The 23,774-nt window shown below is 44.6% G+C and overlaps 1 protein-coding gene across 3 annotated transcripts in view; it reads right to left on the bottom strand.

Moving 5' to 3' along the window:
* Nucleotides 1-23,557, bottom strand: part of APBA1 (amyloid beta precursor protein binding family A member 1) — a 198,480-nt gene extending 174,923 nt beyond the window's left edge. For 2 of the 3 annotated variants that reach the window (XM_037061691.1, XM_037061694.1), the window contains exon 1: nucleotides 23,371-23,545. The gene's annotated coding sequence lies outside the window, so the exon portion shown is untranslated. Of the gene's footprint in view, nucleotides 1-23,370 lie in introns of all 3 variants that reach the window. The other variant, XM_037061692.1, reaches the window with a different exon arrangement.
* Between the last annotated feature and the right edge of the window lie 217 nt (nucleotides 23,558-23,774).

Raw genomic sequence — 23,774 nt, 5'->3', positions numbered from 1 at the left:
GTCAGATAAAACAACATGCCTGTTAGTGGATGGCTGTTGGCGTCTTCACAGAGTGTGGCAGAAGCATCCTCAAATATGCATGAATAAGCTGTTCAGTATCCGGTGAATTCGCGAGCATATGCCTCATTTACCTTTGACATATAAAGTAACATGTTTACATTCTGTTAACTGACCTAGACAATAAAATTAACCAGAAAACAACAACAACAAAACACATGTCTGCCTTAAAGTAGAACATGTATACCTGCATCCATCCTTGAGTTGTCAAGAGTATATGTTAAGATTGCATCGAGCAGAAAGGTACTTATAAAAACAATTAAAATGTTTTCAACTAGCTATACACTATCCAATGACCAAGGAATTCCACTCCTAAATACAGACCCAAGAAATATGAATGAAGACAGAAAGACATGCACAAGAAGATTCAGAGCAGCTTTGTTCACACAGGCAAAAACGGAAGATCAGTCAGATGCGCATCACCAGAAGGATGGCTAAACGAATGGTCACAGGTGTATACAGCGGAAGACTACACAGCACCGAGAAGAACTACCGACGTGTGCAATACCGTGGGTATAGCTCATAAACATTATGCACAGTAAAAGAAGCAAAAAGCCCTAATCCGTGTGGCTCAGCGGGTCGAGTGCCATCCCGTGGAGCTAAGGGTTGCCAGTTTGATGCCCAGTCAGGGCAAATGCCCGGGTTAAGGGTTCGGTCCCTGGCTGGGGCACATTTGAGAAGCAACTAATCAATGCCTATCTCTCACATTGATGTCTCTCGCTCTCTCTTTCTCCCGCCCTTTCCTCTCTCTAAAAATAAATAAATATTTTTTTAAAATTTAGAGAATAAAAAAAAAAGTATATACATATGTGATTAAGTTTAAGAATCATCAAACCTATTCCAGGCAAGAAAAAGTTAAAGGAGCTCATCATCACCAGAGCAGTATTACAAGAAATATTAAAGGGATTTATTTAAGAAGAAGAAGAAGAAAGATAAAAACATGAATAATAAAATATATATATGTATCTCTATGTTCATTTCAGCATTATTTACAATGGCCAAGATATGGAAGCAACCAAAGTGTCAATCAATAGACAAATGGTTAAAGAAGTGGTATTATATTAAAATATAATGAAATATTAGTCAGCCATAAAAAAGAGTGAAATCTTGCAATTTGCAACAATACAGAAGGACCTAGAGGGTATTATGCTAAGTGAAGTAAGTCAGACAGGGACAAATACCATATGATCTCAACTGTATGTGTAAGCTAAAAAAAAAATAAACAAAATAAACAAGCAAAATAAACTCATAGATACAGAGAACATTATGATGGTTGCCAGATGGGAAGGGGATGGGTGATTACAGGGAAGGGATAAAGATGTGTAAACTGCCAGTTATGCAAAGTCTCATAGATGTAAGTACACTGGGGAACATAGTTAATAATATTATAATAGCTATGTATGGTGTCATATGGGTACTGGAGTTACTGGGGTGATCATTTCATAAGTTATATAAATGCCTAATCACTATGATGTACACCTGAAACCAATATAATATTGTACGTCAAGTGTAACAATTACAAAACAGATGATTATTTTAAAAAAGAATCACCAACCTAGTAAGTGATGACACAAGTCACGACAGTGGTTACCGCCATGCAGCGGGGACCTTGTCTAGACTGGGAAGTGCAGGAGGGAAACATTGGGTGCTAGCGATGTTCTAGATCCCGATTTGGGTGGTGGTTTCACAGGTCCATGCATATACAAAACTTCTCCAGCTGTGCACTGATGAGATGGATACCTTGTGCACTTTGCTGTGTGTGTTTTACCACTGCTACAAAAGCAACTTTCCAGCTAGCAGTTTAAACTGTGACTGTTCTTCAGTTTGACATAACTGACTGCCATGTGAGTACTTCCCGTGTTGTTGGAAGTTGGCAGAGTGCTGCCCCCAACATGACAAACCAACTGTTACAGACTGAATAGCATGCCCCCCAAATTTGCATGTTGAAGCCCGAGGTACTGATGTGACCGTATTTGGAGACGGCCTTTAATGAAGTAATTAAGGTTAAATGAGGTCATGAAGCTGGAACCCTGACCCAACACAACTGGTATCCTTACAAGAAGAGAAAGAGGTACCAAGAATGTGCACCTGTGGCCCTGGCCAGGTAACTTGGTCCCAAACACCAGCATTGTGGGTTTGGTCTCTGGTCATACAAGAAGCAACCGATAAAGGCACAACTAAGTGGGAGAACAAGTTGCTATTTCTCTCTTCCTCTCTCTACAAAATAAGTAAAAAATTTAAAAAAGACTGTACACCTGTGAGAAAAGATCATGTTGGGACACAACAATTACGTGGGCACCTGCAAGCCTAGCGTGGCCTCAGGAGAAATCAAACCTTCTGACACCTTGATGGTGGCCTTCCAGCCTCCAGAACTGTGAAAAAATATAAAGTTTCTGCTGGATAAGCCACACAGTCGGCAATATTTTACATGGTAGCCCTAGCAAACTAGTACACCAAAATAAAGAAGGATTCTACAAAAACCCCAGGAACTTAAGACAGGTCCTCTGCAGTTTATGGGACCCAGGTGCTGCGTCTGACTCTTGTGAGAAATATAAACACCAGTCAGGGCTAGCAGGTCAGAGAGAGGGGGCTGGGTTTGCAGCAAAGGCACAGCAACTGCCAGTAGTGGGGGTGTCTCCTGTGGCCATAACCTGAGTTCCACAGAAGCAGCCTGCTTGCGCTGAAGGAGGTGGCGTTGCAAATGAGATGTGTTTAACACCCTGCACACTTACAAACATTGCTTGAGCTAAATGGTTGGTATGACACTGGGTGTTGACAATGACGTGGAAGCACCACAACTCTTGTAACCTGCTGTAAAGAGTGCAAATTGGTGAAACCACTTTGAAAAACTCTTTGGTGATGTTGCTAATCCTGAACATACACCTATTCTGTGAGTCAGCAATTCCACTCCTACAGAAATGAGTGTACATGTGCATCAAAATAATATGTGCAAAAATGTTCACAGTGAAAGAGCCTAAGTGTCCTTCAACAGGAGAATGGATAAATAAACTCTGGATAGTCACATCTGGATTACTAAACAGCAATGAAAAAGAAAGAACTACTAATAAACATAACGTGGATGACTCTACCAATACTGAACAAAGAGGTTGGACAAAAGGTTAAATGCTCTGATTCCATCCACATAGGGTTAAAAACAGGCACACTGCTGCATGATGATAAAAGTCAGAGTAGTGGTCACATCTCAGGGCGCAGGTTAACCGTGACAGGGAAGGGACATGAGGGAACATGGGGGTGGATGACAGGGAGGGGTGGGAACTGTTCTGTATCTTGATCCAAGTGCTAGCTATATGGGTTTTCAGATATGTGAAAATTCAACAATTAAAATATAAGGTGTGACACCATTGAAGTCCTAGAGGAGAACATAGGCAGAAAAATCTCAGATATTTCATGTAATAATATTTTCACTGATATGTCCCCTAGAGCAAGGGACATAAAGGAAAAAATAAACAAATGGGATCTCATCAAAATTAAAAGCTTCTGCATGGCTAAAGAAAACAGTATTAAAATAAAAAGAGAACCAACCATGTGGGAAAACGTATTTGCCAATGATACCTCAGACAAGGGTTTGATCTCCAAAATATATAAAGAACTCACATGACTCCGCTCTAAGAAGACAAGAAACCCAATTAAAACGTGGGCAAAGGGCTTGAACAGACAATTCCCCAAGGAGGACATACAGAGGATCCAGAGACACATGAAAAGATGCTCAGTATTGCTAGTTATCAGAGAGATGCAAATTAAAACTACAATGAGATACCACTTCACACCAGTCAGAATGGCCATCATAAACAAAGCAACAAACAACAAGTGTTGGAGAGGTTGTGGGGAAAAGGGGACCCTAGTTCACTGTTGGTGGGATTGCAGACTGGTACAACCACTATGCATAACAGTATGTAATTTTCTAAGAAAACTAAAAATGCATATGCCTTTTGACCCAGCAATTCAACTGCTAGGATTATATCCTAAGAACCCTAAAACACCAATCCAAAAGAACCTATGCACCCCAATGTTCATAGCAGTACAATTTAAAATAGCCAAGAGTTGGAAGCAACCTAGGTGCCTATTGCTAAATGAATGGATCCAAAAACTATGGTACATTTACACAATGGAATTCTATGCAGCAGAAAGAAAAGAGCTCCTACCCTTTGCAACAGCATGGATGGAACTGGAAAGCATTATGCTGAGTGAAATAAGCCAGGTGGTGAAAGACAAATACCATGTGATCTCACATTTAACAGGAACCTAATCAACAAAACAAACAAACAAATATAACCAAAGATGCCAAAATTGAAAACAGACTGACAGTGACCAGAGGGGGGTGGAATTTCAAGGGAAAAGGGTGAAGGGTTTGCAGGAACAAGTATAAAGGACACATGGACAATAATAATGGGGGTTGGAAATGGGAGGGAGGTGGGGAGGGCTGGGGGGGTGGACTGGGATGGGGGTAAAAGGTAGAAAACTGTACTTGAGTAACAATTAAAATAAAAAGAAAAAAGAAAATTCAACAATTATACACTTGAGATTTCTGCTTTTCACTGAGTTCAAATTATATTGTAATTCTGAAAAATTAAAAATTAGGTGGGAATGGGGAGTTTTTATTATTACTCTGGACTGTATTAATTGATTAACAGACTGGATTGAACTTTTCACCATCTAAGAGTAGCTGGAGAACCTAAGGGACCTGCTCTAAAATTTTTTATTCCAATGATGAAGACAAGGTTGTGAAGTGGGTAGAAAGAATCCACGTGAAAAGAGCCAGGGATGGCGTCATGCACAGCCTGAGCCCAGCTCAATGATACACCTGCTACACACAGAGGGCAGCTTCTTTAACTTGAGATTCCTGGATAAGACAGTGCTTTTGGAGTTTGCCAAAGTTACTACTTATGTTTATGTTTACTGCCCAATTGCTGAGATTAACCCCGATGAGATAACAGGAGAACCATGGTTCTTAGTGTTATCTGCAGTTGATCCACCTGTATCTGGTGTACTAGTCAAAGATGTTCCGCAAGAAACAAGTCCTCTTACTCAGCCCAAAGATATCCACAATAGCTACCGGTTCGCATTATGCAGATAATGGTTATAACAGATTGTAACACTTCCTTTTGGCTGATAGAGCACTTTTCTACTAAGACTGTAGCTAATTCTCAACCACTGGCCTAATTCCATGAGGTTGCAGGAACATACCTGTTTAAGCACATATGTGTGAGTGTGCACGTGCATGTGCGTGTGGCTTCCTTTTCAGATTCTGCTTTAGCGTTTGTTTTGGGTGGTTAAAGGTGGCAAAATGACCACATGTACTTTTGTCCTTTCCCTCTTGAGACCTCACTTAGATGCATAAAAAGGCATAGAGAAGGTATAAACCCACCAAGAGAGATTTTTTTAGGATTAATCCACCAACGAGAGATCTCAACGTGTTTCTTTGGAACTAACTGGCCTGCAGAACCCCAGGGGTGTAGCTCTAACAAAAGACGGGGGAGGAGAGGCTCTGTACACAGGAGAGTCACTCACTGTGACCAGACCACCAGGGCCCAGCCCTCTGCTCCACGCAACGCACACACACCACCGGGAGCCAGCGCTGCACCTGGGAATTCTCAGAGCAGCAAGTGCACGGCTCTCTGCCTGACCACCCCAAAGAAAAGCTCCTGGTCGGCTGGTGGATAGTGTCAGGGTCCTACCCAGACCCACACTCGGCGACAGCCAGCACTGAAGGCTCTTTCTGGGAGGGCTGCACTAGCTTTGCCCTTTCACGGGAGGAGCCAGAAATACCCGAAGAGGTTTCCCCCCACCCCACCTCCCACAGTCCCTTTTTGCCCCTAGGCCCTTACCCAGTAACAGACTGGTGTGGAGTGTAAGACACGGATCCCAGTGACTCGAGTGGGGGTGGTCCCTGAGGCCAGCTTCCGGAGCAGAGCTCCCCCTCAGGACTTGGAGGTTACACCATTTTTAAATTGAATTTATTGGGATACAGGTTTCAAGTGATTCCCACACTCCCTTCCCAGGTGCCCCCAGCAGCACCCTCTTAGTAAAGAAGAGCCCGCACACACGGACCCTCTTCTCAGCATCTGCTCTGGTGAGCGCAGCCTCAGGCTTCCAGGAACCATGCCAACAACACAGACCTCCGGGCAGCTTCAGTGCCACAGGCCACATGAATGGACAAGCAACAATGGCCAGGGAAGGGAGTGACCCACATAAGCCACACGAAGTGAACAAGCCCACGACAACTCCCCCAAATGGAAGAAAGAAAGAGGAGGGGGTGGTAAGAAAGGGGAAAATTAGATGAGAAAGAGGAAAGGTAAGACTCACTGTGCAGATAACATCATGAACAAAACCTTCATCAACTGCCCTCATACACACAGTCTCTCAACTTCGAGGGGAGCCTCCTTCCGCACAAGAACCTATGGACAGATGGTTAATTGCCTCCCCACCACCTTGCAGTTCTTGGGTAAGCGTGCTCTCCATCCCTGCACCCCCCGCCTCCACCCACTAACGGGAATTTTGAAAACAGTCTTCACACCACCGGTGAGTATGCTGTGTCTCACCTGCAGCCACCAGACATGATAAGGCACAGCGTCCTGAGCCCCTCAGCCTATATTCTTCCCCACCAGGCTCCCAATGCCTCACAGGACTCCCCCCCCCAAAATTTGGGAGGAGGTGGGGTGTGTGTCTTATAGTCTGAATGTAGCTTTATATTTGCATTGGTGAAATATTATGTTATTTATGTTACTAAATATTTTACCATGTTTTTTCCTTCCAATTTTTTTCCTATTTTCCTCCTCTAAAACCTAGGTGTGTCTTATGGTCTGAAAAATACGGTAAATGTAACATGCACTTCTATACGCCGGGCTTAACATTCCATCTCCCAGGCTAGAGAGCATCTACCAAGAGTGGCAACAATTTACGCCGAGTCCAAAGCACACTTCGTAAATTTATTTCACACCAGCTGAGTATCTTTTCCCCCCAGCAGAGGACTATATCTTGTCAGACTAGAAAAGTCAAGTGCTTATTTGAAAGCTGACTTAATTGTTCCCTTAACAAATTTTAATAAGGATTATAGATATACTATTAATGATTTTGGTTCCAGTTTTCTAGCATATTCCTCTCCTCTCACCCCTTAAATATACACACATGCACACAACACACGATTTTCTCATGACAGAACACAGAGAAACACGTTCACCACAGAACATTTGGAAAGATAACACATCCACACACTGCTATAATTCTATCACCCAGTTTCTGTTTACTTCATTTTGAGAAGAACATTTTAAAATTACGTATTTCCTAATAATTCTATTCCCTTGCTTCTATTCATTAAGAAATAAAATGGGAGATGAGCCCAAGGCTTTGCTTTTCAGAGACATGGGTGACTCCTTGATACACGCTGGGGAAGCGCATGCATCAGAGAGGGAGACGCGCTGCGAAGACGCGGGACGGCGTGAGTACCACGTGCTCTTTATTCACAGCCAAATGTACAGAGTTCCGGCCCGGAGTCCAGTTCCTGGGAGAGCACAGCACAGGCGGGGCTGCTGGCAGCGGAGACAGAAAAGCACTGCAGCCTCCAGAGCTCCCACGGCGACAGAAAACCCCGGACCAAAGCCGAATGTTTGGCCACTTCTGTTACTCTCTAATGACCCTTTTTATTAGAAATGTTGGTTTTGTTTCTCCCTTCTTTCATCATGCAATTTTGTTCCTTTGAGGGTTAATGGGAAGGGAGGGTGGGGTGGGAGTTGTCGGGGTCGGGGGGAAATTAAAAGCATGAATCTTAAAGCCCTTAAATTTCATTACAAAATGTTAACTCGATCATCCCCAAAGGTTTACTAGAAAATAGGCAGACTTTCTATTAAAGATGGAGAAAAAAGATACATAGAAAAGCAAGAGATTTTCTTATCTCCATTAATTTAACAAATATGTATTCAGCATATACTATATATGTGTGTCGGTTTGTATGTGGATACCAACTATATGCCATTATCCTTTTCGGTGCTAAAGGGGGTTTAAAAACAGGTAGGCTGGGTGGTTCAGTTGGTTGGAGCATCATCCTGTACACCAAAAGGATGCAGCATTTGTGTAGGTTGCAGGTTCAAGTACGGGAGGCAACCAATCAACGCTTCTCTCTCTCTTTCTCTCTCCCTCCCGCCCTTCTTCCCTCCCTCCCCTCTTCCTCTCTCTCTCAAATCAATAAACATATCCTTGGGTGAGGAATTAAAAAGACGTAGGTGGGGATGTATATTTTGGAAGAGAGAGATGGAAGAAAGTGGGCAGCGCGGCTGCATCTGAAGTGAACGGTGGCTGCTCGCTACTGAGTGGCACAAAGTGCTGCGAGCATTCACAGCAGGGGTCAGCGAACTGAGGTCCGTGAGTCACACCTGGTCCAGCAGCTGCTTCTGTACTGACGGGAGTTGGGAGGGACTTCTACATTTATACATAGATGGTTGGGGGGAAAAGTCAAGAGAGGAATCAAAATTTATGACATGAGAAAGTCCTGTGAAATTCAGATTTTAGTGTCCATAAATAAAGTTTTTGGAATGCAGCCATGCTAGTCACTATCTGGCCCTATACAGTAAAAGTCTGCTGACCCCTGCTTTAGAGGAGGGAGATGTCACTTGTGCCCAGGCTCATTGGGAAGGAAGAGACACATCTATCTTACTTTCCTATAGCCCTTCATGTCTCATGACTTCCCCTTCCCGTCCCACCTCCCGCAGCTCCACGTGGGAAGAGACAGAACAGGTTTCATCATTCCTCCTTTTACCACGGGGGAAACTGAGGCTCGGCCCCACCTTGGGACTTGTGTGCTGTTGGCAGTGCCCTGTTATGACTGCCCTGAGCCTGCCCCTCATGGTGTTGAGACTGGTAAGAAGTCGGTGCAACGGTAACACACACAGACTGACCCCCCTCTGGGACAGGAGCACCAGCTGGGTGGGGGCGGGGGTGGCTCTGCTGGGCCCCAGGACAAAGGGGACTCCAGCACCAGGAGCAGTGAGGCCGGTTATTTTCTCTGGGCCTTTTAGTCACTGGGAGAACCTCTGAGAGCCTCAAAGTCCTGTTTGCAACGCCTTTTCCTGCTATAGTTTTGAAGTGTAAATGGAATCATAATGAAAGCAAGTGAGTCAGCTGTGTGGAGTATTTAGCACAGTGCCTGGCACTTTGCACTTGTGACGTTAACCTGTTTCCATTCGCTGGACTGGGAACCTGCTGAGGTTTTAAAACAAGAATTGATATGTCCTTATCTCAGACAAGTAGCAAGCCATAAAGGATGTCCTCATACCTAAACATAAGATTGGGTTAGACCTTCACACTAACACTATGGAAACATTCCATCTGTGAAACAAATTCTAGCTCCTTTAGGACCAAAGTTCCCTAGGTATCAGCTCAGGAAAAAGGATTCCTGTACTTTCAAGTTATTTGGAATGTAAATTGTACACTGGATGTAAAGACTATTTTCACATTTGGGAAGAAATACCTTAGGTTAACATTGAGAACTAGGCAATTGAACTGAATGTCTGCAGGTCCCAGAGTTTGGGGGTGGAGTCTGGGGAGAGAGGCAGGGAGGGGAAAGAACAGGAAGGGACTGTGAGGAGAGATTAGCCAGACCAGTGACTAATCAGTCCAGTGATGAGGTCAGGGCTCAGTAACTGGGCACAATTTACAAAGCCCGAGAAAAACTGAAATGGAGGGGTTTTACTATTTTAATTATATTTAATTTAAATCCTAGCTCCCATCTTATGGGTGCAGAAACCAGTCACTAATAAATATCAGTTTGTCCAGGACTTGCAGGCCACTAACCAAATAGTGAAAGACATCCACCCAGAGGTCCCTAACTCCTGCACTTTGCTGGCCACCTTGTCTATTGGGTTACTCTGCTAAATTTAAAAGATGCTTTCCTTTGCATACGTCTGAGCCCTGAGTGTTGGGAGCTGTTTGCTTTTGAATGGGAGGACCCAGACTCTAAAGTTGAGGACATCATTGCTGGACACTTCTCTCCCACGGGCTCACAAACTCCCCCAGCCTGTTTAGAGAGCCTTTAGCCAGAGACTTAAGGGAGCATCAGCTGAATGATGATGTGATGCTCCAATATATGGAATGACCTTCTCATCAGTCTCAGCAAAGAAGCTTCTGACAAAAATACCATTCTAACCTTAAATGCCTTGGCTGAACGGGGATATAAAGTTTCCCAAAAGAAAGCCCAAATATCTAAGCCCTCTGTGATAATTTTGGATTTGAATTAGCTTGCTCCTAGACAGGAGGGAAGCCCTAGCGAGGGTGGCAATGCCCACCACTGGCCAACAGCTAAGGGGATTCCCAGGAATGGTTGGCTTTTGTAAGATACAGATTCCAAACTTTGGCTTACTTGCAAAACCATTATGAGACACTAAAAGGAATGAATCAAGAGCCCTTGACTTGGGCTGTGGGATGCCAAAAGGCCTTCCAGACCATTAAGGAAAAGTGACTGATGGCCCCTGCTGAGGCCCTAGAGACATAAGAAAGCCCTTAGATTTGTCTGTGCATGAAAGACAAGGAATAGGACCGGGTGTCTTGACCCAGGACCTAGGATACATTAAAAGGCCAGTGACCTACTTCTCAAAACAGCTGGACATGGTGACTCAGGGATGGCTGGTTTGTCTAAGGGCCACCACAGCTACCTATGACCTTCCACAGGAAGCTGGGAAATTCACCCTGGGGCAGCATACCCCAGTACATTCTCTACCCTGTATGTAGCCCTTACTAGAGCAAAAGGGAGAACACCAGCTGGGAAAATACCAGGCAATCCTCTGGGACAATCCTAACGTCATTCTCAAGGCTATCGCTACTCGAACCCACCCCGCTTGCCTCTGGGCCAGAGGGACTGAAGCATGACTGTATGTGAGTAACTGAGCAAGTCTGTTCTAGTTGACCAGAACTAACTGACCGACTGACTGCTGAAGAATTCAGATCTTTAGATGTTCATGGACAGAAGCAGCCTGGTGAAACACGGAACACAGGAAACCAGAAGGCAAGAGATATTAGGTTTCCTAAAGGCAGTCATGGAACCTAAGCAGGTTGCCCTCATACACTGCCCAGGTCGTCAGAAGAACGACAGCTCAGTCTCCCAGGAAAATAATAAAGCAGATCAAGCTGCTGCCCAGCTGGTGGCTCACACTAAAGTCCTCACCCCTCTGGTAGCAGCTCTTACTAATTACATTGACTTAAAGCTAGTCTGGCCTGAAGATGCTTCTAAAGACTTAGAAAGGGCAAAGGAACTGGGCTATTCTACTCACCAGAAAGAGGGATGGATTAGCAATGAAGAGGCATCATTCTGATCCTGAAACACCTGATGGAGGAAACAGTCAGCTCCATCCCCCAGGTCACCCGTTAAGGATGGGATGCCATGCTCCAATGGATGCAGAGATACATTACTGGGCCATACTTGCAAACTACTGTTCAAATGATAATTCAGAAATTCATGTCTGTGCCAGAAAGAACCCTAAAACAGGGCCTCACCCAGAAGTCAGAGCGGTCCAGAGCTGTGGATTAGGCCCTGAAGGAAGAAGGTTGGCAAACTGATTCCACTACAATGCCCTAAACCACTGGAAATTATCGATCTCCGATAGTGTTTGCACATTGTTTCACAGGATGGGCACAGCATTCCCATGCAGATCAGAGAAGACCTCAAAAGCAACACAAGCCTTAGTAAAAGAAATCATGCCTGGGCTTGGACTACGCTCCACTATTCAAAGCGACAGTGGGAGCGCCTTTATGGCCACGGAGACCCAGGATGTTTCTCGACTTTCAGGAATCCAGAGGAAACTCCACACTTCCTGGAGGCCACAGTCTCCGGGAAGATGGGGCAGATGAACCACACTTTAAGGAAAGCCATTGCTAACCCTTGCCAAGAAACTGTCCTACAACGGGTAAGATTTTGGCTGTTGCTCTGCTTAGGATGAGAGTTGCTCGAAGAAGCAGGAGTCAACTCAGTCCTTTCAGAATATCATATGGAACGCCCTTCCTATGTTTTAGAAAAAAATCCTAGAAATGCTGATGACCTAAAGATCAAAGAATTAGACACTATGAGGTAATCCTTGAGATGAACTTTAACTGCTATTCATAACTTTTCTTCTAGCAGGATGAAGCACTCCACAGATGTCCCGTTATAGCATTTCAACCCTGGAGACCGAGTGTGTGTAAAACCCTGGAGAAAATAAACATCCTGATGACCAACTTGAAGTGGGTGGGGCCTTATCAGATTGTACTAACCGCTCATTCTTCTGTTTAACTGTTGTGTTGGCCAAAGAGCCCATTATGTGTATGTGTGTGTGTGTGTGTGCGTTTCCTACAATGGCTCTACTAGTGCTTAGTTGTCTTTAACTTCATTCAAAATATTTTTTAAGATTGTATTGTGACAGCTGTCATGTAAGTGTTCATGCACTTGAATAAAAACTTGTCAAAATTGGTAAAATTTTCATGCAGTCATTTTAATATTGAAGATGGAAAAAGAAACACAGCATTTTCAGTGTATTTGCTTTATTACCTCAAGAAAGGTAAAAACACAACTGAAACGTAAAAAAAAGATCTGTGCAGTAATATGGAGAAGGTGCTGTGACTGATCAAACATGTCAAAAGTGGTTTGTAAAGTTTCTTGTACTATTGACATTTTGGCCAAATAATTCTTCACTGTGGGGCTGTCTTATGCACTGGAAGATGTTTAGCAGCCTCTACCCACCAGAGGCCAATAGCAGGAGATAGCTGACATACTCAAAATATCCAAATCAATAGTTATTGGTGAAAATGAAAAATGTGTTATTTTATGGAAAAAACCATAATGGACTTTTTGGCCAACCCAATAGAAGGAGTTAAGCCCTGGATTCACAACTCTCAAGTTAATCTGGCTCCAGATTTATGACATAACACCAAGTGACCATATCATCAGAAGTGACCGCTCAACCACCTGAGTATCCCTGCAAACTCATCTCAGACCGTAGGGTACTCTTCAGAAAGAAATCACCTGAAAACTCAAACTAGATTTCAAGAAAATGAAGAAAACCCTCTGGCTGACATCCAAGATAATTGTTTTCTAATTTCTAACTTCTTGTTTCAATTTCCATCTGTTACAGGTAACGCCTTCCTAAAGTGGGCAGCCACCTGTGCAGAGATACATAACTGGCTGGCTGCTGGGTCTGGGCACCACTGCCTATGTCTAGTGCAGGAGGAATGCCTCAGACCATACACCCATTCAACATCTCAGACTAGGGATGATGGATGGAGCAAATCACCGAAGGTAAGTGGGGGTTCCTCTTGCCCTTCCACATTCAGGGGGACATGTGCCCCACCCTGACAGGAATATCATACATGCACACATGCTTATGAGGCCACATAGACCCAGCAGTCAACTGGTTAGGTATTTCCTGGTGCACAGCCATAGACCAAGTTTGGAACGTATCCTATGTGGTTGCACCTACTGGCTCAATACTTTTCCCAGCCACTGAGGAATGTCCACATTAGTTTTGCTTCTTTGTGGTACTGGGATACTAATTGGTTGCTGCTGCCTTTACGACTGCTGCCCAAGGGAAGCTAAAATGAGCAACTTGATGATCATTCAAACATCAACCCTTGGGCTGACCCCAGAATATTTTCAATTACATGTGAAACAATTTCATCCCTCTAACCCTTGTACTGTGTTCCTTCTCTGCAGGAAGTAGCTAGAGCAGGCATCTCCCCTTCTCCGTCAAGACTGAGGAATGATCAAAAAGAAAGGAAGGAATTGAAACTGAGGGTCTATGTGATTTTGGTTAAATTTAGTTTTAAAACCTAGCTCTAGAAATCACCTCTTTCTAGCCCCCTTCCTCTCTCTGTCTGTCTCTGTCTCTCTCAGCCACTCAGAGACCTAGCGTGTTCCCCAGCTAATCAGCAACCCACAAGGCAACAGAAGACAGGAGCCTGGACATGACTAATGGTCACAGAGTCCAGACATCTGAAAGGCTGAGGATCACATCACATCCTAAGTTAGGTTTCAGTTCCTGAGCCCTAAGATGGGAGGATCCTCTGGCTACTTTCCCACAAGACCAGACAAAAGGATGCTGGAAAAATCCTCAAAGCTGTCCTTAGAACCTGAAGAAATGACTCATTACCATTAAGTTACCTCTGACCAATTAGCTTCCACCACCAGCCCTAACCCTGAACCTACGGTGTCTTGTGATTTGGTTCTATATGATCTGTACTCTACATTTCTTTGGGAGTTGGTTAGTTTGGACACAAGCTCCCAGCCTCCATATTGGCCAATACATATTAAACTAATTTTTTTTTATTTCAATACTGCAAACTCTTGATCGTGCATTTCTTTGGGCCAGCGTACACAGGCAGGCAGACCCAAGGAAAAACACTGGGGTTCAGTTAACAAAACCACTAGATTTAAGAACCAATCCACTCATCTTTCTCTACTTTCCATTTTCCATACTCATGATTTCTTATTTTGGAAATACAATATTTACTCAAAAATAAAGTTCCCCCTTAGGATTATGGTGACATTGCACACCCACACCACCAACCAGCCAAATATGCTAACAGTGTGAAACAGGCTGGGAAAACCTTCGGACCTGAGACCGTTTCATACCACAGGGAAAGGCACTCTCTGGGCAATGGCAGTGCCATGAAGTCTTTTTAAACTGCGTGTCAGGACTCAGTCCCCGGTGCTGAAATGGGTTTAGTGGATCAGTGGCCATGCAGAACAGAAAATATGAGAGTGTATTACATACAATAAAGAACAAGTGTTTTTGAAATGTTTGATTCGGTGATATGTTGTGTGTGCGTGCACGTGTGTCTGCCTACGTACACTTGTCTCCATTGCTCAGATAAGGTGTGAACTGTGCTCTCACTAGGGATCATGAGGTTCAGAAGCCTCCGAAACAGAGACTGATCCACTGTAGAAATGTTCAATATAAAAAAAATCCTAACTCAGTGAATAGCCACGTTAAGGGGTAACTATTCCTGTGAAGCAGAATATCTTCAAACGACAAGCTCGTCCTCTGCCTCTGAGACATACTAACTCTTACAGGGAAGAAGGCTTTATGCATTGCTGTCTAGTGCACCACTTCCATCAAAGAAGGTGCACCTGTTCATTAATACAGAATTGATTTCAAGTTACAAAATTTATCAAAGTCAGAAACTAAATGATTACAGCATGCAGGATGATGGCTAATCATTTCCTTTACGAAATAAACCATTGCTGTGTTTTTCACACTAATTATTCCTCGTGGAGTAGAAGAAGAGGAGGCTGCAGAGGAAATTTCGTGGGCGGGAATAGTTTTCACCACCACACTTCCACCGCCTCCCAGGATGGATTTGCATATATCAAAAATGAGAGATTTCTATTTTCCCTCCAAATTCTACTTCATAGAACAAAAGTTGCCTTATATTTTTGAATCCATATAAAGCCTCCCATTGTACAAGGCATTCTCTCAATTTCTTTTTTCTAAATGCCGAAACCTATTATCTCCAAGATGACAGGAATTGAAATCAAGCAATTCATTAATGCTGGATGTGATGGCAACTGATTTTAAAGGAAGAAACCATTTCCAGAACACATTACCTGGGAAGACCAAAGACTGCATGAACAGGGGATGTCTGTTTCCAAGGTTACTTGAGAACTATTTGGAAAAGATAGCCTGAAATAACCTCAATCCATCTGAGATAGGGATGCTTATGGAGGTCACATGATTGAAATAGGATAGATGAATGAATGAATAAAGAAGGTCAAGATTTTAACACCAGCTTATGTAAATATTCCTTGCCAATTGTTTGTATTAGATGTCCTTATACAAGTCACACAGAACTGCTGGGTTGTAAAGACCATGAATATATGCACCTATAGGAAGAAAATAAAAAAACAAATATTTTTATGTTACGTGAGTGAGCATACAGTGCTTGGAATAAAGTCTGTGGTAGCAGCATCACACAGAAATTGAAGAAGAATAATATTTCAAATGAGTTAGAAATAAATATGCTGAAAATAGCCTAATAATGAAAAAACTCTTAAGTCAAAGAAGTATGTGAAACATTTGGATAAATTACTTCATAAAATGTGAAAGTAGAAGGATGTCATATTTCTAAATTAATTTCATATGATGTGATTCTTAATACATGCAAGTAAAGTGATAAAGTAAATGTAAGTAGATATTTCATTCTTTACATCCTGAAAATGTATATATTCTAGTTGATATAAAACCTCCTTTAAAACTACCTCACTGGAAACTTGGGGGCCCCTTTGTAATTGAGGGTACCTTATTCGTGGGCATAGGTGGGACGCAGCATTCAAGATCACTGAGGATTGTCGACAGTTGGCGTGTGAGTGAACTGAACTGGAGGTAACTGTTGCAATATATTAAAATCCCTAAATTAAAATACCAATAACTGCTACCAAGCCAGTTCTCGCCTGTGAAGATGTTCTTTCTGGTATCGCTGAGCCAGGTGAATCAGAGGCTGCTGGTGCCTTGCCCTGTGTCCCCTCGGCCCACTTCTGAGTTCCCCTGGAGCTCTGATGGACATTCCTCGACACGCTGATAGCTCTCCCAGCCCTAGCTGGTTCCCTCTCTGCCATCTATCCAGGAGCTCTCCCTGATGCCTCTGGAGCGTGCTGGGGCTGATGGCAGCCCTAAAACGCTGGGAATTGTATGCCCTTGGTGTTAAATGGTGTATAAACATCCCAGTTTACCTATTGCTTGGTGGACAATTGTAAGTGCATTCTACATGAGACCAGCAGGACCAAGCCTCCATTGCCCACAATGGCAATCTGCTCACTAGCCTTCCTCTTACTGGCTTTCTTTCCTTTTCTCTCTCATTTTTTCCACCCTCTCACTTATGTTTCTTGGAGTCACCTTCCAAACAAACTACTTGTCTCAGGCCCTGCATGAATAAATTACTTCAGCATCATGTGGTGATTTTGTGTGTTCTTGGAAAAACAACTGTCTGTAGAAATCAAGGTAAAATAGCTTTACCCTCATTCTTCACACCTGGATTACTTAGATCTTTGGAAATGTCTCATCCACTCCTTTCAATAAGTGTTTGATGACCCTGCACTAATGCAAAAAGTGTTTCTGTTGCAGGGTATGCCCAGATGAACAAAACATAGCTCTGGCCTCAAGGATCTTACGCTCGAGAATGGGACACGAAACCTGGAGGAAGGAATCTCCTGTAACTGAAGGAGATCCAGACAACAGGAGAGTGGTGTGGTGCTTCCCAAAGAGAGCCTACTTCCACCTGACTGACCTTTCATCACTGCCCAGATGTCAGCCGCTCTTCCAGTTTTCTAACCTGAACGTTTGACAGAGGATCGAGCATTCTGTCATAAACTCAGCCCTGACACACACAGCACACACAAGTCAGCCCCCAAATGGTACGTGGTGCTAGAGCCTACCGGCCACTGATTCCATACCGAAAGGCAAAGCATCACATTGCTCCCTGAGTGACTGCTCCAACTCTCAGGTGCCATACGTAGGACATGGCCAGGTGAAGCAAGGAAACCAGTGAGGCTTCTCTGCTGTTCCTGATCATGCCAAGCACATCTATCTCTACCTCAGGCCCTTTGCTCTCGATATTCTGTCTAGAAGGTCCTTCCCCCATTTATCTGCATGGCTCACTCCTTCACATCTTCAAGCTCTCTCTGCTCCAGGCCTTCCTTGGCCACTCCTTAGCATCATCTCCTACATTGCCACATTCTGTTGCCTTCTCTGCTTTATTCTTCATAGCACTTGTCACCCCCTGACATATGATATGTTTATCTATTTTTAAATCTCCTTCCACTAAAAGGTCAGTGATAAGAGAGATTAACCCCCTGCTGTGCATGCTTCCTGCGCCCTGTTGCATCCTTTGTACCTGAAAGAGTATCTGGCCCAGAGAAGGTGCTCAATGAACATCCGCTGGAAGGACGAATGAGTGGTTTCACACTTAGAAACTTAAAATCATCACTCACCACACTTGAAATTCCATAAACTCATCTAGAGTCTTCGCACGGCCCCCAACTCAAGAGTCTAAAGTGTATGCAATTATTTTGTTGAAAAAAATTGTTTTGGGAAAGCTACAACATATGTAGCAAGTATAAATAAATAAAATCATTTAATTCTATCATAAACTTGAATAGGCCATGGGATGCAAATCATTCAATGTCCACAATGTAAGTAAGAAATCCTGAAATTTTAGACTTAGAAACTATACCTACCTTACTGTAAAAAAACAAATTCACTCTTGTATTCATGTGAAAAATATTTATTGAGTGCTTCTGATGGGTACGGTGTTGGGTGAAGTGCTGTGTTTAATTTTTCTTTTGAAACATTGACTTTACAGTTCACTGTAAAGCCACATCCTGCTGTTATAGACAGGGAAAACATCTTTTTTTAAATCACACTTATGCTTTTTTTCCAATTATTTTACCCTAAGCTTTATTTATTTAAGTCGGCAATCCTTAAGAGAGAGTAGTCACAGGAAATACTCCACAGGTAGAGTCTTTTACTCAGCTAAATTTAAAGACAAATATCTCTTTTTCATTGGATTTAATGGAAGGAGGAATGACAAATACATTTAGCAACATGCAATGCTCGCAATCACAAAACTTATATAAGCAGTTGTCAAACCCTAATTACACAGGGCTGATTGGTTCCAGCGGAAATTCATGCTCCCGAGTGCAGGAGACCCTCAGAGCTGGGTGATAATCTTCTATTCACCCTGAGTTGATTCACTGCTGCATTTCCACAGTACATCCTCTAAGCCTTTGTTATTCTACTCACATGCTCACCTTTCTTTTCACTTCATACTTACAATAGCAGTTCCTAGCCTCTTTGGCACCAGGGACCAGTTTCATGGAAGGCAATGTTTCCAGGGACCAGGGTCAAGGGGATAGTTTCCAGATGATTCCAGTGCATTATTTTCAAGCTCACCTCCTGCCATGCGGCCCCGTTCCTAACAGGCTTGGTCTGGTACCGGTCCGTGGCCCAGGGGTGGGGGACCCCTGACTTACAACACTGGGGCCAAATTCCTTTCCTTCTTAGAATTCCTGTGCTTCTGTCTTGAGAGTCTTTCCTCAGCCTTCATGCAGCATGCCACCATCTTCTCGAAGATGCCATTTCATCAGGTGAGCCGTTCCCTCACACTTTCAATCTCTGGCCTTCAATAGATTTTCCTCCTCTACTATAATGTAGGCGCAAGACTTCCTATCCTGAAAACATTACCTTCCCTCCACTACGCCACTGCTTCGACACATCAGCCTTTCTCCTCCTTTACCATCTGGCTTATTAACAAAGAGGTCTGCCTCCACTGCTGTCCATGTACATCAGCCCCCTCTCTTCAACCCCCGAAGCCTGGCTGCCACTCCCACCTACCTCAAAGATAACCAGGGAAAGCCAGGCATCAAAGCCAGTGGTGTTTCCTTCATTGCACCCCACCCCCATGGGGTGTGCTGTAAGAGCAACGAGTGGCGGTAGCTCCCCTCATTCTTCCTAGCTTCCACGACATCATACTACTGCTATCATTTTTCTCCAGCTGCCCGTTTAATATTTGTCTCCTTTTTTGTCTCTCTTTCCCTCCAACATATAGATACTCCTCAAGGATTGGACCTTACCCTTTTGCTTCTTCTCGCTTCATTTTCTTTATTGGCCCAGCCCGAGACACTACAATTATTCCTAAGTGATGATTTACTAATCTCTTTGTAGCCGTACCTCTCTTCAAAGACTGACACCCCTATTCTAGTCCCTTCATTGGGACAAACCTGCCATGCCCAAATGAAGCTTTTTTTTCTCCTCTTTCTCATTCTCCTCTGAACATTCCGCCAATGATCTAATCATGCTCTCAGCTGAGCTTGACAATGACCTTTGACTTCCTTGCTAAGGGTTCAGATTATTCCTGTATCCTGTCTCTTGAGTCTGTCTCTTCCTCTTCTCTCCCACTGCCTTGTTTCCTCTCACCCCTAATTTGACTACAGTCTATTCGGTCTCACTACTGCCAGCCTTTCCTCATTTCATTACATTCAACACAATGTTTAAGATCATCACTGTAAAGCATAGACCTGATCCTGTCAACACTCCTCCTCAGAAACCTTCCATGGCTCCCTGGTACCTACTCAGTAAAATCCACATATAAGATGCTCCACAACCTTGAAAGAACCTCTCTTATGACCTCTCTCATCACATCCTGTGGTATTCCCTGTGCTCCAGTCAAAGCGCACCCATCTTCGTTCTCTGTGCAGGCACACACCTTTCCACCACTTAGTCTTTGCTACGTCGTCCTCCCCAAGGGTGCCCTTTCTTCCCTGCCAGCCCAAATGCCACCTGTATAAATCCAGCTCCACTTCTCTTTCATGTGACCTTCCCTAATTCTTCCACTTGAAGTCACGGGTGTATCTGGCGAACTCCCGCAGCACTGCAGAAATCTGGCTTTGTCGGCATTCAACCATTTCCCACCATTCATAGGTAGTGACATGCACCGTGCTCTGTCTCCCCTTCCAGACCACGAACTTCCTCTGGGCAGGATCCAAGTCTCCTTATTCTTCAAATTGCCAGCTCTCCCAATATTTCCCAATCCCTACCCAAAGGTATATAATGCCAGAGATGTGATAGGCAATTAACAAATATTTGTAAGTTAATGATGGTAACTCAAAGGGTTAACTATGGATTTTAGGCTTGAAACTATCTCAAATTTAGCAACAATCAGTTTTTCCTTATAGAATACAAGTCCCATCTCCCCCGTAGTTTATTCCTTCTGGCCCCCGCAGATCAATTTTCAAATATCTTTTATCTCCAAGTCTTCTGAAAAACAACTTTTTTTATGTGATGCAATAATGAAATAGAAAAACATTAATGCTACTTTAAGTGAAGAAAACACATCCATCAAAACAAGTAGCCGGTTGCAGGCTAGGTACACAACTGCACACCAGCGTGAATTACAGGATCCAAGCGACCACGAATGACCTCACTAGTCCAATCTTTGGAAAAGCCAGGCACTGCATTTTACAAGGATCACATTTGTGTTAGAAAGGAAATCACCAATTCCCAAATCATCAATCATGCTGTTGTATAATCCTTCTTTTCCTAAACAGTTTATTTACCTTGGAAATTTCTAATATTCTTAAACTTTCTTGTAAGACATTTATATAGGGACTTTACATGCAAATATAAAGACAACTTCTTTACCAAAAAACCCCTCTTAGAATGCCTTTTAAATTCCTTATGTACTTTTCTGAGAAAGAAATTGGCAGAACTAAGAAGAGAATAAAGAACTAAGATTCAAAATTCATTTTTATAAACCTATCCTTAAATCTTGGACAAGCTCCAACAACCTCCCATTAAAATTTTAGAAGGCTCGACCTGAAGGACACAGGGAAGTTTGAAGTCCACAGCTTGAAAAGCACCTGCTCTGTATAGCATCATTTATTAACAGAGGATAAATGGGAAGAAAAAATATGTGGGTAACCCTAGTTTTATTATTTTCAATGCAACAACAATATCATGCAACCACTGCCAAACCCAAACAAAATTTTTTAAAAATTCAAAGAAAGAAACCTCTGGTGCCAATGTGCTGTGTGTTTACTCGTGTAGCTGTGACTGCTACGAAGAGGACAGGGGCAGCCACTTTGGATTCTGACAGCAATGCAGTAGAATTTCAGGTGTTCTAGTTCAAATGTGTTCTAAGCAGGTTAATCTAGTCACACCACATTTTAATAAAGAAGTATCCATATATTAAGTTAAAGGTGCACCCATTTCTACAGGAGAAATACAGGCGCTGGGAAGTCAGACTGCAGTAGACACACCTGTGAGTATGCTATCTCCCTTTCTATCTCCCAGCCCAAGGCCACCCAAGCCTATCTTTATTACGCAGAGACAATTAAACAGCTATAGACTGAAGATGCAGCTCTCTGTCCTGGTTCCCACTGGGTGACTTACGGACAGCCTGACATTTGCCAAATCCCTTATCAGCAGGCTCACTGGCTGGGAAAGCAGGCTTCACCAAGCAGGGACCCCATCACCCTTGGGTCTTGGGAGATTTCAGTTTCCAAATGATACATGGCACCACCTAGCCACTGTGAAAGCTGGGAGAGTGGACGTCTCTGGCAATAGAACTAAAGTATCCCTTTTCCTAAGGAAAATGCCCTGCAGACCTGACGATGACCAATGGAGTACCAAATATTTCTCAGCACGATCTTGTTCTTTCTAATTAGTGACCCCCACCACCGAATCTCTCTCTTCACCCCTCCAGAGTTCATTCTGTAAGGACCAGCACGAAGACCACCCATTCTTCAGCCATTCATTTCCAGCGCTTAAATGTGGAATGGGAAGATGTAGTTGACATTCAAAGTTGTGGGGATTGAGAAAGGAATGTGGCCATTAAAGACCCTTCTCCTCCAAGTCAGACAAGAGATAAACAATAGAAACTGCAGAGTCAGGGTGGCAAAGACCCTCACGGAGGAGAGAAGTGTCACAGGATGGAGGCTCCCTCCAAAACCAGGGACCCCAGCAAGCCCAGAAGGGGTAACCATCACCCTGTTTCCCTGCCATGTGCCCGAAGCCACATGCACGCTTTCACATCCCCATGTCAAGAGGCCAGAGAAAGGGGAAGTAATAATCTCTACACCCGGCCATCCACATGTAAGAGCGGATCAGAGACTGCACTCAGACTTTCAGGGGCAAAATTACAGACACTGTCCCACAGCCAGCGGTGACGGCAAGTCGGGGCACCCGCCGAGCTCTAGGTTTGGAGCGCAGTTTGGGGAGCGTGGATGCAACCACAGGAGTATACACACCAGACGAGTACACACTCATACACTGGATTTTACAAATCTGCCCCTGCCCCACTGACTCCCTCCACACTCACACACTAAGTGCATCCTGCCCACTTCGCCTTTGCCTTCACCACACGCTTTCTCCCGGAGAGTCTACGGGGACGTGAGGGATCCTAGCCCGGATTCCTGGAGATGTCATTCCCAACACCTTCAGTCCACCGCTCCTAGTCCCCTTGGCTGCACCTTTTACACACACACAGACAGTGCGACCACGTCTGTCATCAGGCCTGCCCGCTGCCCCCAAAGCCCCGCATCTCAGCGCGCACCGGACACCAGGCGTCCCTACCTTCAACTCCCCCTTCCCCCGCCCCGCTGGCTCGATGGCTAAAGCAATTGCCCCCTGGATGTCGCCAGCTGTCCTCGCTCATCGGCACTATTGTTCCACGCAGCCCCTTGCACCCGGGGGCACCCTTCGATGAGGATGGCGAGGACCCGGGCTCCGTCAGGGGCGGCATCACCGCCGAGCACCCCCATTCACCCGCCCTCCCTGGCGGTGGTACCTTGCCTGACAGCTGGGTCTGCGGGTCCGCGGGCCCGCGGGAGCAGGCGGCGCTAATGACAGCGCCGGTGCCAAGCCTGAGAATAAAGCTCCGCTCCAGGCGCTCCTACCTCCAGCGCCACCATCTTCCCCCGTTGCCGCCGCCGCCGCAGCTGCCGCCGCCGCCGGGACCGCAGCCGCCCTCGCCCAGCTCCGGCTACGGCTTCGCAGCCGCCGCTCGGGCCCCTCCGGTCCGCGGCCCCACCCCCTTCTCCCCACCCTCCCGCCCCTCGTGACGCGGGCGGGGGCCGAGCCGGGCCGACCTGCGCGGGAGGGTGCGCGGGGGAAGCGCGCGCGCTCGCGCGCACACGCTGCGTGCGAGTAGCGCCTCTGCCTCCCACGCCCACCCGCGTGCGCGCGCGGCGC

This window comes from Sturnira hondurensis, unplaced genomic scaffold (assembly GCF_014824575.4).
Source record: "Sturnira hondurensis isolate 20B ecotype Veracruz unplaced genomic scaffold, ASM1482457v3 Scaffold0013515, whole genome shotgun sequence".
NCBI classification, from domain to species: Eukaryota; Metazoa; Chordata; class Mammalia; order Chiroptera; family Phyllostomidae; genus Sturnira; species Sturnira hondurensis.
The sequence above is the reverse complement of the archived record's forward strand: the minus strand, read 5'-3'. Positions and strand labels throughout refer to the sequence as shown.